A 19580-nucleotide genomic window follows, 5' to 3' on the forward strand; every position below is an offset into this window, starting at 1 on the left:
TCATTGCCATGGTGCAGTGAGGGTCAGTGCTCCTTTTTTTTTGTTGAACAATTCTCCCTCATCAATGTTTGATCAGGGTGTGTGGAGTCTTAGAAATGTCTCAGGTTATAAATGTAAAATGAACAAAAATATAAAAGCAACATGTAAAGTGTTGGTCCCATGTTTCATGAGCTGAAATAAAAGATCCCCGAAATGTTCCATACGCACAAAAAGCTTATTTCTATCAAATTGTGTTCACAAATTTGTTTACACCACTGTTAGTGACCATTTCTCCTTAGCCAAGATAATCCATCCACCTGACAGGTGTGGCATATCAAGAAGCTGATTAAACAGCTTGATCATTACACAGGTACACCATGTGCTGGTGACAATAAAAGGCCACTATGTCTCAAGTTTTGAGGGAACGTGCAATTGGCATGCTGACTGCAGGAATGTCCACCAGAGCTGTTGCCAGAGAATTTCATGTTAATTTCTCATAAGTCATAAGTACCATAAATACCATAAGTCACCCTCAACGTCGTTTTAGAAAATTTGCCAGTATGTCCAACCGGCCTCACAACTGCAGACCACGTGTATGGTGTCATGTGGGCGAGGGGTTTGCTGATGTCAACGTTGTGAACAGAGTGCCCCATGGTGGCGTTGGGGTTATGGTATGGGCAGGCATAAGCTACGGACAACGAACACAATTGCATTTTAATCGTTGACAGTTTAAGGCATGTTACCAACAGGTGCATATCTGTATTCCCAATCATGTGAAATCCATAGATTAGGGTATAATGAATCTATTTCAATTGAATGATTTCCTTATATGAACTGTAACTCAGTTATATCTTTGTTGTGTTTATATTTTGTGTCAGTGTAAAACAGATTAGAGACTCCTTGACTTTATCCTATATTTTTCATACAGTGCCTTCGGGAAGTATTCAGACCCCTTGACTTTTTCCATATTTGTAACGTTACAGCCTTATTCAAGAATAGATTAAATAGTATTTTTTTCCTCATCTACACACTATATGTCACGTTCGTCGTATTGAGGAGACCAAGGCGCAGCGTGATATGAATACATTCTTCTTTTAATCAAGGAAGATCACTGAACAAACTAACAAAGTAACAAAAAAACGTCCGTGAAGCTAAATAGAACGAGTGCTGACATGCAACTCCACATAGACAACTACCCACAAAACCTAAATGGAAATGGCAACCTAAATAGGATCCCCAATCAGAGACAACGATAAACAGCTGCCTCTGATTGGGAACCAATTCAGGCCACCATAAACCTACATTACCTAGACATACAAAATCCCCATAGATAAACAACAACCCTAGACAAGACAAAAACACACATACCCACCCTCGTCACACCCTGACCTGACCAAAATAATACAGAAAATATAGAAAACTAAGGTCAGGGCGTGACACTATACCCCATAATGACAAAGCAAAAACAGGGTTTTAGAAATGTTTGCTAATTTATTAAAAATTAAAAATGGAAATATTACATTTACATAAGTATTCAGACCCTTTACTCAGTACTTTGTTGAAGCACCTTTGGCAGCAATTACAGCCTCGAGTCTTCTTGGGTATGACGCTACAAGCTTGGCACACCTGTATTTGGGGAGTTCCTCCCATTCTTCTCTGCAGATCCTCTCAAGGTTGGATGGGGAGGGTTGCTGCACAGCTATTTTCAGGTCTCTCCAGAGATGTTCTATCGGATTCAAGTCCAGGCTCTGGCTGGGCCACTCAAAGACATTCAGAGGCTTGTTCTGAAGCCACTCCTGCATTGTCTTGGCTGTGTGCTTAGGGTCATTGTTCTGTTGGAAGGTGAACCTTCGTCCCCAGAGCGCTCTGGAGCAGGTTTTCATCAAGGATCTCTCTGTACTTTGCTCCGTTCATCTTTGCCTCGATCCTGACTAGTCTCCCAGTCCTTACCGCTGAAAAACATCCCCACAGCATGATGCTGCCACCACCATACTTCACCGTAGGGATGGTGCCAGGTTTCCTCCAGATGTGACACTTGGCATTTAGGCCAAAGAGTTTAATCTTGGTTTTATCATGACAAACCAATCTTGGTTTCACCAGAGAATCTTGTTTCGCATGGTCTGAGTCTAGGTGCCTTTTGGCCAACTCCAAGCGGGCAATCATGTCCCTTTTATTGAGGAGTGGCTTCCGTCTGGCCACTCTACCATAAAGGCCTGATTGGTGGAGTGCTGCAGAGATAGTTGTCCTTCTGGAAGGTTATCCCATCTCCCCAGAGGAGCTCTAGAACTCTGTCAGACTGACTATCGGGTTCTTGGTCACCACCTTGACCAAGGCCCTTCTCCCCCGATTGCTCAGTTTGGCCGGTCGGCTAGCTCTAGGAAGAGTCTTGGTGGTTCCAAACTTCTTCCATTTAAGAATGATGGAGGCCACAGTGTTCATGGCGACTTTCAATGCTGCAGAAATGTTTTGGTACCCTTCCCCAGATCTGTGCCTCGACACAATCCTGTCTCTGACTTCTACAGACAATTCCTTCGACCTCATGGCTTGGTTTTTGCTCTGACATGCACTGTCAACTGTGGGACCTTATATAGACAGGTGTGTGCCTTTCCAACTCCCGTCCAATCAATTGAATTTACCACAGGTGGACTCCAATCAAGTTGTAGAAACATCTCCAAGTATGATCAATGGAAACAGGATGCACCTGAGCTGAATTTCGACTATCATAGCAAAGGGTATGAATACTTATGTAAATTTAGAATAAGGCTCTAACATAACAAAATGTGGAAAAAGTCAAGGTGTCTGAATACTTTCCGAAGGCACTGTATGTACATACTTATGGGAAGAATTGGAACCACCATGTTGTCATTGATTTGGCTCTCAACATCAGTGATACTGATTGGCTAGGCTGGCATTTTTGATTTGGTTCTACAGGTCCTCTCATCAATTGTCACCAGCCTCATCCCCTGCCAGGTGTCAACACATGTTGTCTGGGTTAGTCATTATACCCTCTCAGATTTGAGGCCCAGGGCTTAGAGGATCCTGCAGAGAGGGTCACGGTCCTCCAGCCCACCCCACAGACACCCCTTCATGTCTGGAGTTGTAATGGCAGGTCAGGCCCTTGCCTTCCCCTGTAGTGTAGTGAAAACACTGAACTCAAGGCTCCTCAGACCATCCCTGGGATCTGCTTTCCACATCCCATTACTTTGTCCCAGCAGGGTCTCTGGCATCATAGGGCCTCTCCTGCTGGGTGATGCCAGAGACCCTGCTGGGATCTCACTCCTCCTGTATGATGCCAGAGACCCTGCTGGGATCTCACTCCTCCTGTTTACCCAAAGACTGGTTATGCTACTGGGGATCCATTCAGAGCTGAGTAGGTGGCTGTGGCTTTAGGTGTGGAAAAGAGAGACAGTAGCAACTCAACCATAGATCACAGTCTCTCTCTCTCTCTCTCTTAATAAGGGAGAATTTTAAAGACTAAGATATAGGTTGAAACAAGTTTAAAGTTTTAATGTCATGTGCACAAGTACAGTGAAAGGCCTTTTTTGCTACCTCTAAACCCAACAATGCAGTAATCAATATCAGTAGTACTATAAAATCAAGTAGTCACACCCTGATCAGTTTCACCTGTCCTGTTATTGTCTCCATCCCCTCCAGGTGTCGCTTATTATCCCTGGTGTATATATCCCTGTGTTTCCTGTCTCTCTGTGCCAGTTCGTCTTGTACGTTCCAAGTCAACCAGCATGTTTTTCCCATGCGCCTGCCTTTTCTGTTCTCTTTTACTAGTCCACCCGGTTTTGACCCTTGCCTGTTTTCTGGACTCTGTACCCACCTGCCTGACCATTCTGTACCTCCTGGACTCTGAACTGGTTTGAACTTTTTGCCTGTCCACGACCATTCTCTTGCCTACTCCTTTTGGATATAATAAATATAAAAGACTCAAACCATCTGCCTCCTGTGTCTGCATCTGGGTCTCGCCGTGTGCCCTTATAAGGAGAGCAAAAACACATGAGAAATAGAAATAAGAAGAACATTTACCATATTTACAATGCGCAGAGATAGAGGTAGATATGTATAGGGGTAAGGTGACTAGGCATCATGATATATATGATAAAGAGAGTAGCAGCAGTATGAGTGTGTAGAGTCCTGTGAGTGTGCATAGAGATAATGCAAAATAAAATCCAACTCAGATTGTCTGTGTAGCCATTTTGTTATCTATTTAGTACTGTTCTGGCTCATGGTTAGAAGCTGTTCAGGTGTCAGACTAGATGCACTGGTACCGCTTGCGGTACGAAATCAGAGAGAACAGTCTCTGGCTTGGGTGGCTGGAGTATTAAACGATTTTCCAGGCTTTCCTCTGACACCGCCTGGTATAGAGGTCCTGGATGGCAGGGAGCTCGGCCCCATTGCTGTACTGGGCTGTCCGCACCACCCTTTGTAGCGCCATGCGATCGAAGGCGGTGCTGTTGCCATACCAAGCAGTAATGCAGCCAGTCAAGATGCTCTCAGTGGTGCAGCTGTAGGACTTTTTGAGGATTTGAGGGCACCATGCCAAACCTTTTCAACGATCTGAAGGGGAAGAGGTGCAAAACAGGAGGAGGAGTTGACGATTGAAAAGAAAGGTGGTAAACTGAAAAACGAGAAAAGATTAGTTGCTATCAGCTGACTGCTGTATTTCAGATTGTCCTGGCAGTCAACTTTTTATATGATATGAATGAGGTTCCAAATGTGGCCGGCATTTTTTTAAAGAAATGTGTTGATGGATAGATCATATCTTGAGGCGGCTAAATTTTTCTTGTCTTCCTCATAGCATCCCCTCAAAGCCAACCCTTTAATTAATCTTTCATCTTTAAGGCTCCTGGCCTGTTTACTCCAACCTCTTCCTCTCAATGTGTATTGTACAGAGACCCTGTTAACCCATTAGAGTCTGTTAACCCATAAGTCAAAATCAAATCAAATTTATTTGTCACATACACATGGTTAGCAGATGTTAATGCGAGTGTAGCGAAATGCTTGTGCTTCTAGTTCTGACAATGCAGTAATAACCAACGAGTAATCTAACCTAACAATTTCACAACAGCTACCTTATACACACAAGTGTAAAGGGATGAAGAATATGTACATAAAGATATATGAATGAGTGATGGTACAGAACGGCATAGGCAAGATGCAGTAGATGGTATCGAGTACAGTATATACATATGAGATGAGTAATGTAGGGTATGTAAACATTATATTAAGTGGCATTGTTTAAAGTGGCTAGTGATACATGTATTACATAAAGATGGCAAGATGCAGTAGGTGGTATAGAGTACAGTATATACATATGAGATGCGTAATGTAGGCTATGTAAACATTATATTAAGTGGCATTGTTTAAAGTGGCTAGTGATACATTTTTTACATGTATGGCAGCAGCCACTCAATATTAGTGGTGGCTGATTAACAGTCTGATGGCCTTGAGATAGAAGCTGTTTTTCAGTCTCTCGGTCCCTGCTTTGATGCACCTGTACTGACCTCGCCTTCTGGATGATAGCAGGGTGAACAGGCAGTGGCTCGGGTGGTTGTTGTCCTCGATGATCTTTATAGCCTTCCTGTGACATTGAGTGGTGTAGGTGTCCTGGAGGGCAGGTAGTTTGCCCCCGGTGATGCGTTGTGCAGACCTCACTACCCTCTGGAGAGCCTTACGGTTGTGGGCGGAGCAGTTGCCGTACCAGGCGGTGATACAGCCCAAGAGGATGCTCTCAATTGTGCACCTGTAAAAGTTTGTGAGTGCTTTTGGTGACAAGCCAAATTTCTTCAGCCTCCTGAGGTTGAAGAGGCGCTACTGCGCCTTCTTCACCACGCTGTCTGTGTGGGTGGACCAATTCAGTTTGTACGTGATGTGTACGCCGAGGAACTTAAAACTTTCTACCCTCGCCACTACTGTCCCGTTGATGTGGATAGGGGGGTGCTCCCTCTGCTGTTTCCTGAAGTCCACGATCATCTCCTTTGTTTTGTTGAGTGTGAGGTTACGTTGAGTGTGAGGTTATTTTCCTGACACCACTCTCCGAGGGCCCTCACCTCCTCCCTGTAGGCCGTCTCGTCGTTGTTGGTAATCAAGCCTACCACTGTAGTGTCGTCTGCAAACTTGATGATTGAGTTGGAGGCGTGCATGGCCACGTAGTCGTGGGTGAACAGGGAGTACAGGAGAGGGCTCAGAACGCACCCTTGTGGGGCCCCAGTGTTGAGGATCAGCGGGGTGGAGATGTTGTTACCTACCCTCACCACCTGGGGGCGGCCCGTCAGGAAGTCCAGTACCCAGTTGCACAGGGTGGGGTCGAGACCCAGGGTCTCGAGCTTGATGACGAGTTTGGAGGGTACTATGGTGTTAAATGCTGCGCTGTAGTCGATGAACAGCATTCTCACATAGGTATTCCTCTTGTCCAGATGGGTTAGGGTAGTGTGCAGTGGGGTTGTGATTGCGTCGTCTGTGGACCTATTGGGGTGGTAAGCAAATTGGAGTGGGTCTAGGGTGTCAGGTAGAGGTGATATGGTCCTTGACTAGTCTCTCAAAGCACTTCATGATGACGGAAGTGAGTGCTACGGGGCGGTAGTCGTTTAGCTCAGTTACCTTAGCTATCTTGGGAACATGAACAATGGTGGCCCTCTTGAAGCATGTGGGAACAGCAGACTGGGATAAGGATTGATTGAATATGTCCGTAAACACACCAGCCAGCTGGTCTGCTCATGCTCTGAGGATGCGGCTGGGGATGCCGTCTGGGCCTGCAGCCTTGCGAGGGTTAACACGTTTAAATGTTTTACTCACATTGGCTGCAGTGAAGTAGAGTCCGCAGGTTTTGGTAGCGGGCCGTGTCAGTGGCACTGTATTGTCCTCAAAGCGAGCAAAGAAGTTGTTTAGTCTGTCTGGGAGCAAGACATCCTGTTCCACGACGGGGCTGGTTTTCTTTTTGTAATCCGTGATTGACTGTAGACCCTGTCACATACCTCTTGTGTCTGAGCCGTTGAATTGCGACTCTACTTTGTCTCTATACTGACGCTTAGCTTGTTTGAAAGCCTTGCGTTGGGAATAGCTACACTGTTTGTATTCGGTCATGTTTCCGGTCACCTTGCCCTGGTTAAAAGCAGTGTCTCGCGCTTTCAGTTTCGTGCGAATGCTGCCATCAATCCACGGTTTCTGGTTGGGTAATGTTTTAATAGTTGCTGGGGGTACGACATCGCCAATGCACTTGCTAATGAACTCGCTCACCGAATCAGCGTATTCATCAATGTTGTTGTCTGTTAACCGTCTATCAGAGTACCGAATGTGTATGTGTACACACAGCAGTGTTCGAAAATATTGGACTATTGGCATTCACACTTTTTGAGTTTGAGGGCGCAGCTCAAGCTATTTCTCCAACTGTCAACACATTCAAATTCATAGAGGGCGTGTACTGGAGCCACGGTTGGTTGGAAATTGTGTTAAGGGGTGTGTTCTGGGCTGGTATCAGAGCCAATAAGCTATGTCACGATGGAAAGCTGGACTATCGCGTCTCGGCGTCTGTGGTCTATGATTTACGTTCTAAGTCTAAAGGACAGTTGAGAGCCCGGGAATGTCCAGGTGCAATAACTAAGACGGTACAGAGGGAAACTCCTCAACATGCTGTCAAGCCTCCACAGAACATAAGCTGAAACCTGTCAGAGCAGTTACTTGAAGACCTGTATTTAGTCTTTCAGGTTGACTGAGCTGAGATGTCCAATTATCAACAGTCAGAGATTGCTTATTGGTCTCACATCAGAGATGTCGATACTTTCACTAATTGTTCTCAGCCTCTTGTCCTTCTGCAGTTTGGGGAATTTCCAATTCATTCAATAAAATGTATTGTCTGATATTATGACGTATTTATTATTCATTATAATTTTTATGTTGATTTCCATCAACAAGCATTGTGACTGAAACAGTAACTCTGTCTCACATCATCTTTCTGTCTCTATCTCCCCCAGGTTTTAGGAGATATCCTGTCTCACGTCATCTTTCTGTCCCTGTCTATCTCTCCCAGGTTTTAGGAGATATCCTGTCTCACGTCATCTTTCTGTCCCTGTCTATCTCTCCCAGGTTTTAGGAGATGTCATTTGATGGCCATGAGCAGGGTGTCAGGTGTTGGCCACAGACTAAGGTCCCCTTGTAGGGACCATGGGGTGGAATGACCCTGCCTCTGACCCGGGTCACAAGACAGGTGGCTCCTATCATTCACAGTTTGGAGAGGGTGACTTGTTTCCTTAGATAAAATCAATGATGTTTCATTGTCACATACACCGGATAGGTGCAGTGAAAAATATGTTGTTTTACAGGGTCAGCCATAGTAGTATGGTGCCCCTGGAGAAAATTAGGGTTAAGTGCCTTGCTCAAGGGCACATCGACAGAGTTACCTTGTCGGCTCGGGTATTCGAACCAGCAACCTTTCTAGGGTGTCTGAAGTATATATTCTCTATTTCACATACGTAAATATCTGGAATCTCTATATACAGATTAGATTGTTGATAACGGTTTCCTAAAATAATTAATCAAATGTTATTTTAATGAGATTCTGTAGATTGTTCACAGCATGTCAGACATACTGTATCAGGAGGCGTAAAAGATATAAGATACTTTATCGGTAACGGTCTTCCTAAATTTAAAAGTAATCCAATAAGTATGTGTAATAAGTCAAATGTTATTGGTTACATACACGTATTTAGCAGATGTTATTGCGGGTGTAGCGAAATGCTAGTGTTCCTAGCTCCAACAATGCAGTAATATCTAACAATTCACAACAATACTCACAAATCTAAAAGTAAAAGATGAATCTAGTTTTTCAAAAGTATCTGTAACTGATTACAGTTTTTTTGTGATAAGATTACATGTAATCAGTTACTCTCCAACCCTATTTAGGATACAGATGGTTGCATTTAGTCCAAACATGCTACCCTGTCTGAGGTGCTGACAGAGGAGGCCAAGGGTGTTGTCAGTGGCTTCCCTTGCCCAGGGCCTTGTCTCTACAGCTCTGCTCTGATGTGTGGACAAAACACTTAGACTCGACATGCACACAGTAACACACCCCTCTGGGCTGAAGGAGATTTCTGTTGGGTTTAAATGTATTAGAAAGATGTGAAAAGCAAATAGAAGGTTCAGTAAAGGTCACTTCAATGTTTCTTTAAATGGGAATGGAAACACTAGGATTTTCATCGCCAGAAAACTAGAACTGTAAATCGCTATATTGGTGTTGTTGCATCACTGGCAGGAGAGAGATTTACTTCCTAAAGTGTTTCCATTCCCCTGTAAAGACAATGTCACAAATAGATACAGTACAGTGTTAATAATTTCTGCTATCCAGGGTTTTAATCCCAGCTATATTTGTGTTCAGATTTTGCTCACTGTATATCCACATGACAAATACCAGAGAGTTCTAGAGGAAAAGTTTCAGTTTGCTTTGTCATGCAGCCTTTTCCAAAGTGCACTTCAAACAGGCGTGTGAGATGGGATGAGCCCAGCTCTTGTGTCTGATATACTGATAAATAATGGGTGTAAAGGCCGATATCGGACATCCAAAAAATGCTCTCAGGTCTTGTCTTGCAGTGGAGCGGTAGACCTGAGCCCTGGCTTCTCTCCTGTCTCCTCTGTACGACTGCAGAGTTGATGTTCACCACTATATGAATGTCTGCAGAATTGTCCTCCTCACTGTAACCATTGTCTCTACTGATTGACAGGACCAACTCTGATAACGTTAAAGGATGTGATATCCCAGACTGCATTGCAGGCAGCATCCCCTGTCAGAAGGAAGAGGTAGGCCTATAACTTCACCATGTTATTTTTCAGAAAAATGGAATGGAAACAAGATATGGTCGAGCGTAGTTGGCCGAGGGAAGATGATTAATTAATGGAACTTTAATACAATGCCTAAAAATAGACAGAAGCAATATTGAAATATGAATATGCTTTGATGGTCTGCCTGAGCTGTACTTGCAATGGGTTTTCTGTAGGCATTTTGTACACACACCATCACAGATAAATCTAGTTATGACACGTCAGGCTGAGTGACGTGATTAGGCCAAAGGAGTGTGTGTTGCGTGCTTTCACTCTCTTTCTCTCTTTCTCATCCCTTTATATGTTATTGAGTGTTAATATGTGAACCTATGGTCACCTCTCTCTCAGCTTCCATTCCTTAGGTACCCCTATTCTTCTTCAGACACCCCCCCTCCCCCTGATCTATCTCCTTTCTCTTTTATCCTGAAGAGAAATCATCATTATCTGGAGGATGGGCCCTCTGACATTCTCACTCCACCATTAGAAGTCACCTGATCCTCAGGGAGGAGGAGGTTGTAATTATGGCAAATGACTGTTGTTGTTTTTTCAGCTTAACTGCACGTGGAATCCAGTCATGCTTGAAATCTGTACACGGAACCGATGATCTTTTCACGACAGTTGGATTACATGAATAGGAGGCAGTGTACGGAAGGAGGGAAAATAAGTCAACATTTTAATATGCACGCAATTGGGTAATATAATTATTTGATTTATGTAGTAAAAATATGTTCACAAGACGCATAACTTAATTCAATCAATGGGTATTTTTGTCCAGTCCATTTAGTTTTTTCCTGCACTGAGATCCCAAAATGATAATGACAAAATGTTTATCTTAATTTCATCAGTGAGACATTGTGCATATCAAACACATTTTTGCATAGGCTACAGACCTCTACTCTGAAACATGTCTGTTTCTTATTCAAACTGCAAGTTGAGGTCACTTGGTCATGAATTAAATTTGCATCATGCCAACTCTCTTAAAGGATGCCATCTCTAGCTTGGTTCCCCAGAGCCTAATTGAGTTTATATGCTTGAAAACATATGTAGGCCAATGAATAACTGCTCTGTAAGATGACCCGATGACGGTGTTATGGATGGCATTAGAGGGCCTGCCTGCCCTACAGTACCTCCTTGCCCATCCAAATAAAATATTGATATATTTATAATTCATTTGACCGAGTCGCACACCGACAGAAAGATGCATCATTCTCAGATAAAGCATCTGATCGAGCCAAACAGCGCCCCTCTGTCCTAGTATGTGTAGACCATGCATCTGATGCCGTCTGGACAAAAATAGTATGACATGTCATCCTATTTTTAGCCAGACAGAATCAGAACCACACTCTAGACCCAAACTGTTACAGACCTATATCCATCCTGCCCTGCCTTTCTAAAGTCTTCGAAAGCTAAGTTAACAAACAGATCACCAACCATTTCGAATCCCACCGTACCTTCTCCGCTATGCAATCTGGTTTCCGAGCTGATCATGGGTGCACCTCAGCCACGCTCAAGGTCCTAAACGATATCATAACCGCCATCGATAAAAGACAGTACTGTGCAGCCATATTCATCGACCTGGCCAAGGCTTTCAACTCTGTCAATCACCGCATTCTTTTCGGCAGACTCAATAGCCTTGGTTTCTCAAATGACTGCCTCGCCTGGTTCACCAACTACAGTCGTGGCCAAAAGTTTTGAGAATGACGCAAATATTAATTTTCACAAAGTCTGCTGCCTCAGTTTGTATGATGGCAATTTGCATATACTCCAGAATGTTATGAAGAGTGATCAGATGAATTGCAATTAATTGCAAAGTTCCTCTTTGCCATGCAAATGAACTGAATCCCCCAAAAACATTTCCACTGCATTTCAGCCCTGCCACAAAAGGACCAGCTGACTTCATGTCAGTGATTCTCTTGTTAACACAGCTGTGAGTGTTGACAAGGACAAGGCTGGAGATCACTCTGTCATGCTGATTAATTTCAAATAACAGACTGGAAGCTTCAAAGGGAGGGTGGTGCTTGGAATCATTGTTCTTCCTCTGTAAATCATGGTTACCTGCAAGGAAACACGTGCCGTCATCATTGCTTTGCTTCACAGGCAAGGATATTGCTGCCAGTAAGATTGCACCTAAATCAACCATTTATCGGATCATCAAGAACTTCAAGGAGAGCGGTTCAATTGTTGTGAAGAAGGCTTCAGGGCGCCCAAGAAGCCCAGCAAGCGCCAGGACCGTCTCCTAAAGTTGATTCAGCTGCGGGATCGGGGCACCACCAGTACAGAGCTTGCTCAGGAATGGCAGCAGGCAGGTGTGAGTGCATCTGCACGCACAGTGAGGCGAAGACTTTTGGAGGATGGCCTGGTGTCAAGAAGGGCAGCAAAGAAGCCACTTCTCTCCAGGAAAAACATCAGGGACAGGCTGATATTCTGCAAAAGGTACAGGGATTGGACTGCTGAGGACTGGGGTAAAGTCATTTTCTCTGATGAATCCCCTTTCCGATTGTTTGGGGCATCCGGAAAAAAGCTTGTCCGGAGAAGACAAGGTGAGCGCTACTATCAGTCCTGTGTCATGCCAACAGTAAAGCATCCTGAGACCATTCATTTGTGGGGTTGCTTCTTAGCCAAGGGAGTGGGCTCACTCACAATTTTGCCTAAGAACACAGCCATGAATGAAGAATGGTACCAACACATCCTCCGAGAGCAACTTCTCCCAACCATCCAGGAACAGTTTGGTGATGAACAATGCCTTTTCCAGCATGATGCAGCACCTTGCCATAAGGCAAAAGTGATAACTAAGTGGCTCGGGGAACAAAACATCGATATTTTGGGTCCATGGCCAGGAAACTCCCCAGACCTTAATCCCATTGAGAACTTGTGGTCAATCCTCAAGAGGCGGGTGGACAAACAAAAACCCACAAATTCTGACAAACTCCAAGCATTGATTATGCAAGAATGTGCTGCCATCAGTCAGGATGTGTCCCAGATGTTAATTGACAGCATGCCAGGGCGGATTGCAGAGGTCTTGAAAAAGAAGGGTCAACACTGCAAATATTGACTCTTTGCATAAACTTCATGTAATTGTCAATAAAAGCCTTTGACACTTATGAAATGCTTGTAATTAAACTTCAGTATTCCATAGTAACATCTGACAAAAATATCTAAAGACACTGAGGCAGCAGACTTTGTGGAAATTAATATTTGTGTCATTCTCCAAACTTTTGGCCACGACTGTACTTCTTAGATAGAGTTCAGTGTGTCAAATCGGAGGGCCTGTTGTCCGGACCTCTGGCAGTCTCTATGGGGGTGCCACAGGGTTCAATTCTCGGGCCAACTCTTTTCTCTGTATATATCAATGATGTCATTCTTGCTGCTGGTGATTCTCTGATCTACCTCTACGCAGACGACACCATTCTGTATACTTCTGGCCCTTCTTTGGACACTGTGTTAACAAACCCCCAAACGAGCTTCAATGCCATACAACACTCCTTCCGTGGCCCCCAATTGCTCTTAAATCCTAGTAAAACTAAACGCATGCTCTTCAACCGATCGCTGCCCGCACCCGCCAGCTCGACTAGCATAATCTGGACGGTTCTGACTTAGAATATGTGGACAACTACAAATACCTAGGTGTCTGGTTAGACTGTAAACTCTCCTTACAGACTCACATTAAGCATCTCCAATCCGAAATTAAATCTAAAATCGGCTTCCTATTTCGCAACAAAGCCTCCTTCACTCATGCTGCCAAACATACCCTCGTAAAACTGACTATCCTACCGATCCTTGACTTTGGCGATGTAATTTACAAAATGCGACCTGTATGCTCTCGTTGGCTGGCCCTCATAACATATTCGTCGCTAAACCCACTGGCTCCAGGTCATCTATAAGTCTTTGCTAGGTGAAGCCCCTCCTTATCTCAGCTCACTGGTCACCATAGCAACACCCACCCGTAGCACACGCTCCAGCAGGTATATCTCACTGGTCATCCCCAAAGCCAACACCTCATTTGGCCGTGTCACGATCGTTATAAGGAGTGGACCAAGATGCAGCGTGGTATGTTTCCATCCTTTTATTTTGGAAGAGAAACTCAAAGAAAAAACAATAAAGTGAAAGAAAACAAACGTGAAGCTCAAAGTAGTGCTCGCAGGCAACTATACCTAGACAAGATCCCACAAAGCACAATGGGGAATGGCTGCCTAAATATGATCCCAATCAGAGACGACAATAAACAGCTGCCTCTGATTGGGAACCATACCAGACCAACATAGATAATTAATCACCTAGATAACCCATCCTAGTCACTGTCAGGCCGCCTTTCCTTACAGTTCTCTGCTGCCAATGACTGTAACTAATTGCAAAAATCACTGAAGCTGGAGACTTAAATCTCTCTCACTAACTTTAAGCATCAGCTGTCAGAGCAGCTTACCGATCACTGCACCTGTACACAGCCCATCTGTAAATAGTCCACCCAACTACCTCATCCCCATATTGTTATTTTTTGGCTATTTTGCACCCCAGTATCTCTACTTGCACATCATCATCTGCACATCTATCACTCCAGTGTTAATGCTAAATTGTCATTATTTCACCACTATGGCCTATTTATTGCCTTACCTCCCTAATCTTACTACATTTGCACACACTGTATATAGATGTTTCTATTGTGTTATTTACTGTACGCTTGTTTATCCCATGTGTGGCTCACTCTAACTCCTTCTCCGGTGATAAAAGCATCTAAAATATGTGTCTTGAGTATAATAGAAAATGTTGCAACAAGAAGAAGGGGAAGGGTGTGGAGAAGATATAGCTCGTCTCTCTCCAGCATACATGCACTCAGCTCTCCCAGAATGCACTCAGCTGTCTCCCGCCAATTAGTGCGCAATAGTTTCGCCATAGTTACATTTTAACATCTATATTTTTGAATTCAGATTTTTAGGATTAACCATGGGACAATGAATTTGAGAAACGAAAATGTTATTATTGAAATTAAACTGTTCCACGAAAATGCGCATATAAAATAATCATAACTGGCACACAGATCGGTAGAAATGGTAGGCTAAATTGTAAGTTTCCCCAAAATTGAAACTCATGAGCTGTCTCTGGTCTATTCTTTACCATAACACCCCAAAAAATGGTGAACCGGCAAGCGCCTGAACACAGGAGGTCTCTTGATAAAACGTCCCCCCCCCTTTGCAAATCAAAGGCCCGTCCAACTGTTTCATTCTGCCGCCCGCCCTGAACATGATCAAATTGGAAAAAATATTGAAGCCGTGATTTGAAATATAATGATGAATTCATGTTTTGAAAAATGTATTAATTACATAATAGTTGCCCTTATACAAGATAAACAAATAGTTGAGCTAGAAAGCCTGTGTCACACCCTGACCTTAGTTCCTTTGTTATGTCTCTATTTTGGTTTGGTCAGGGCGTGAGTTGGGGTGGGCATTCTATGTTTTTGTTCTATGTTTTATATTTCTATGTGTTTGGCCGAGTGTGGTTCTCAATCAGAGGCAGCTGTCTATCGTTGTCTCTGATTGAGAACCATACTTAGGTAGCCTCATCCCACCTGTGTTTTGTGGGTAGGTGTTTTCTGTTTTGTGTGTCTTCACCTTACCGAACTGTTTCGTTCACTCTCTTTGTTTTTTTTGTTTTGTTATTGCAGTGTTCAGTTTATTTATTAAAATTAACATGGACACTTACCACGCTGCGTTTTGGTCCGATCCTTCCTATTCCTCATCCGAGGAAGATGACGATCGTTACAGCCTGCTTCAAACCCGTTCAACAGCTGAATCCCAACATTTACTAATAACAACAGAACTCTTAACTCTAGAGTTAAGACTAGACCAAGATCACAAGAAGCACCAGAGAAAAGGACCCCTTCCCTCCTCATGGGACAATGCACCAGCCATCTATCTATCAACGCTTCCACCAAATAACATGACTTTCATCCACAAGCAGTTCCGTTCCGCTGACTCTCAGATCCGCACAACACAAATCAAACTCAACATCCAGACATACATTAGAACCTGGGCACATTCCATTTGAGGTGTAACTTTAGGCAGATCGTTTAATGTGTCTTTGATTTATTTACTTATCAAGAGCGAACAACCCTCCCATTTGGTTTCAGCAAAGGAAGCGGAGATCTTTAAAATACATAATCAGCACGTAAATCATGCCCCCATTTATGTCTCTGTGGTAAATCTGTTATAGCGTCAGTGAGAGACGATTCGCATACAGGCCTACAGTGTTAGTACATGTTGGTACTGTGATTTGTTGTGTCATCAAATGTCATATAGGCCTACCTGTCGTTCAACAGTTATCATATGCACACACACACACACACACCAGGGTTGGGGTCAATTTGAAATTAAGTCAGTCAGTTCAGGAAGTACATTTGAGCTTTTTTCAATTATAAATTCAAATCACTTCCTCAATTGACTGCCTTCAATTCGAATTGACTCCAAGCCTGACACACACACAGCTGCATTCACACAAGCACAAACACACACACTGTAAAAATAAATAAAATAATATTAGCCTACCCTGTAAGTAGTCTTATAAGCATGAGGGATTTTTTGATTGTTGCGCTCCCTCCTATTAAAGTTCGACCAGTGGAGGGAGCTGATCGGTAACTACAGGAAACGGAGAGCGGAGCACGCCCCCATCCACATCGACGGGGCGGTAGTGGAGCGGGTCGAGAGCTTCAAGTTCCTCAGTGTCCACATCACTCAATAATTAACATGGTCCACACACACCCACACAGTTGTGAAGAGGGCACGTCAGCGCCTCTTCCCCCTCATGAGGCTGAAAATATTTGTCACTGGCCCTCAGATCCTCAACAAGTTCTACAGCTACATCATTGAGAGTATCTTGACTGGCTGCATCACCGCTTAGTAAGGCTTAGTTTGGCATCCATCCGTACCATCCAGTACATCTATGCCAGACGGTGTCAGAGGAAGGACTTAAGAATTGTCAAAGACTCCAGCCACCCAAGTCACAGACTGTTCTCTTTGTACAGATGCACCAAGTCTGGAACCAACAGGACCCTGAACAGCTTCTACCCCCAAGCCATTAGACTACCAAATAGCTACCTGGACTTTCTGCAATGACCCTCTTTGCACTAACTCTTTGGACTCATCACATACGCTGCTGCTACTGTTTATTATCTATCCTGTTGCCTAGTCAATTGACCACTACCTACAGTATATGTACATACACTATATATACAAAAGTATGTGGACACCCCTTCAAGTTAGTGGATTTGGCGATTTCAGCCACACCCGTTGCTGACAGGTTTATAACATCTAGCATACAGCCATGCAATCTCCATAGACAAACATTGGCAGTAGAATGTTTGGTGGAGGAGGAATAATGGTCTGTAGCTGTTTTTCATGGTTCAGACTAGTTCCAGGGAAGGGAAATCTTAACATTACAGCATGCAATGACATTCTAGACAATTCTATGCTTCCAACTTTGTGGCAACAGTTTGGGGAAGGCCCTTTCCTGTTTCAGCATGACAATGCCCCACTGCACAAAGCGAGGTCCATACAGAAATGGTTTGTCGAGATTGGTGTGGAAGAACTTTACTGGCCTGCACAGAGCCCTGACCTCAATCCCATCGAACAATTTTGGATTGAATTGGAACACCGACTGCGAGCCAGGCCTAATCGCCCAGCATCAGTGCCTAACCTCACTAATGCTCTTGTTTTTTAAAATAGTTTTTAAAAATGTAACCTTTATTTAACTAGGCAAGTCAGTTAAGAACAAATTCTGGTTTACAATGACGTCCTACCCCGGCCAAACCCAAACGACGCTGGGCCAATTGTGCGCCGCCCTATTGGACTCCCAATCACGGCCGGTTGTGATTCAGCCTGGAATTGAACCATGGTCTGTAGTGACTTCTCTAGCACTGAGATGCAGTGCCTTAGACCGCTGCACCACTCAGGAGCAAGTGGCAAGATAGCAAGTAGATAGCAAGTCCTTGCAGCAATGTTCCAATATCTAGTGAAAAGCCTTCCCAGAACAATGGAGGCAGCTATAGCAGCAAAGGGGGGACTAACACCATATTAATGCCCATGATTTTGGAATGAGTTGTTTGATGAGCAGGTGTCCACATACCTTTGGTCATGTAGTGTATCTACCTCAATTACCTCGTACTCTTGCACATCGACTCAGTACTGGTACACCGTAGCCAAGTTATCGTTACACATTGTGGATTTATTCCTTGTGATACAATTGTTTCTATATTTTCTCTGCATTGTTGGGAAGGGCCCATGAGTAAGCATTTCACTGTTGTTTACGAAATATATGACAAATAATATTTGATTTGATTTGATCCACAAAATAATGAGTCATCAACGTTTTTTTTAATCAATACTAAAATACACTATTTAAAATGAAATTGACATCATGCTAATGTGGCTGCAATGAACAATAGCCTTCACTCTAGTTCTGATGTTGCCGACAAACTGGAGAAGATGGACACAGAAATATTGATTGGCCTATATTTTTGAAAGAAAAGTATTGTTTGCACTTCAAAGACGACAGCAATATTACTTTAATGGAAGAATAAGGGATAAGTGAAAGTGTGTTGTCTGTCTGCCTCAATTCAATGTATTCCTAATATCGAGGTGCGCAGCCTATTGGGACCGTCCCAGCGGTTACTGAACACGCCTCCCGCAACCTCTGATAGGATCGGCGTTGCAAATCATCCCAATAACCCGTCAACTAATGCAGCCTATTCCATTTCAAAGACGTTCAAAGAGTCACATACGTAGCTAATACACCGACCTAACGCGAAAAGCTAACAAACGGAGGAGTGTATGTTTGTTTTAGAGCCGTGGACTATTCAAAAGCTTGGACCCGAGGCGAAGTTTGAAGGCTGCAGGAGGAATTCCTGGTGAGTAAAGTGTTTCGTTTATTTAGTAACCGCAAATACACATGGGATCAATAAGCGACAATACGAGTGGCTATGCCGTGGCATATAATGCGAACGGAGCTCCCCCACCAAGAAGGCTTTGGATACATTTACATGATTTTTTATTTGAGAAAGAAAATGCATAGTACAACAGGAATAGAAAAGCCAAGTGCAATATGATACTATATGTAGTGCGTACTGTTTTTGTGTTGAGTTTCTGTAGTAATGCGCTTCTTGTTGACCCACTTTGACCCCCATCCTCCTGTGTCAGGAGTCAGGACCAGAACATGATAACCAGAATAGAGAGAAAAAATATGATCCAATGACTATATGAATAATACTTCCTATATGGGTGGAGAAAATGTAGCCTGTCATTTGAGTAAAATGAGACGTTCTATTTGATTATAATGTGAAATATATTTGAAAATCAGTTTTTTGTGTTTGATATTAACAAATGATACTCCCTGAACAAAACAGGACTGTTTGATTCTCCACAAAATAATCATTAGGCTACAGATTACTAGTTACTGTTATTATTACACAATAATGACCTAATTTCTACGTTTTGCACATGTTATATTCCTAAATCAAGAGGTTGGTTTTTTCAAGGAGTAGAAACTATGAGCTCCATTTGGAACAGAACACACCCCTGTCAGATTGTACTAAATACATACCGCCCTCTGTGTGCAGTGCTATGCTATGCATACAGCTTCAATTTCACACGATTGGTCAGTATTACAGGGTCCTGATCCACTGTGGAAAAGGAACCCAATATTGCAATGGATGTTAATTAATGTAGACTAACATGTGCATGGAGGCTCCCATACCCTTGTCTTGTCCGTGTACAGTGTTTTTCCCTACACCCAGACAG

General features: G+C 43.5%; 1 protein-coding gene across 1 annotated transcript in view; it reads left to right on the plus strand.

The window, feature by feature from the left end:
• The first annotated feature begins 18471 nt into the window (after nucleotides 1-18471).
• LOC139539020 (ly6/PLAUR domain-containing protein 6-like) overlaps nucleotides 18472-19580 on the plus strand; it is a 46013-nt gene continuing 44904 nt past the window's right edge. Inside the window, exon 1 of the mRNA XM_071341696.1 lies at nucleotides 18472-18691. The gene's annotated coding sequence lies outside the window, so the exon portion shown is untranslated. The remainder of the gene's footprint in view (nucleotides 18692-19580) is intronic.

This window comes from Salvelinus alpinus, chromosome 14, assembly GCF_045679555.1.
Source record: "Salvelinus alpinus chromosome 14, SLU_Salpinus.1, whole genome shotgun sequence".
Taxonomy (NCBI): Eukaryota; Metazoa; Chordata; class Actinopteri; order Salmoniformes; family Salmonidae; genus Salvelinus; species Salvelinus alpinus.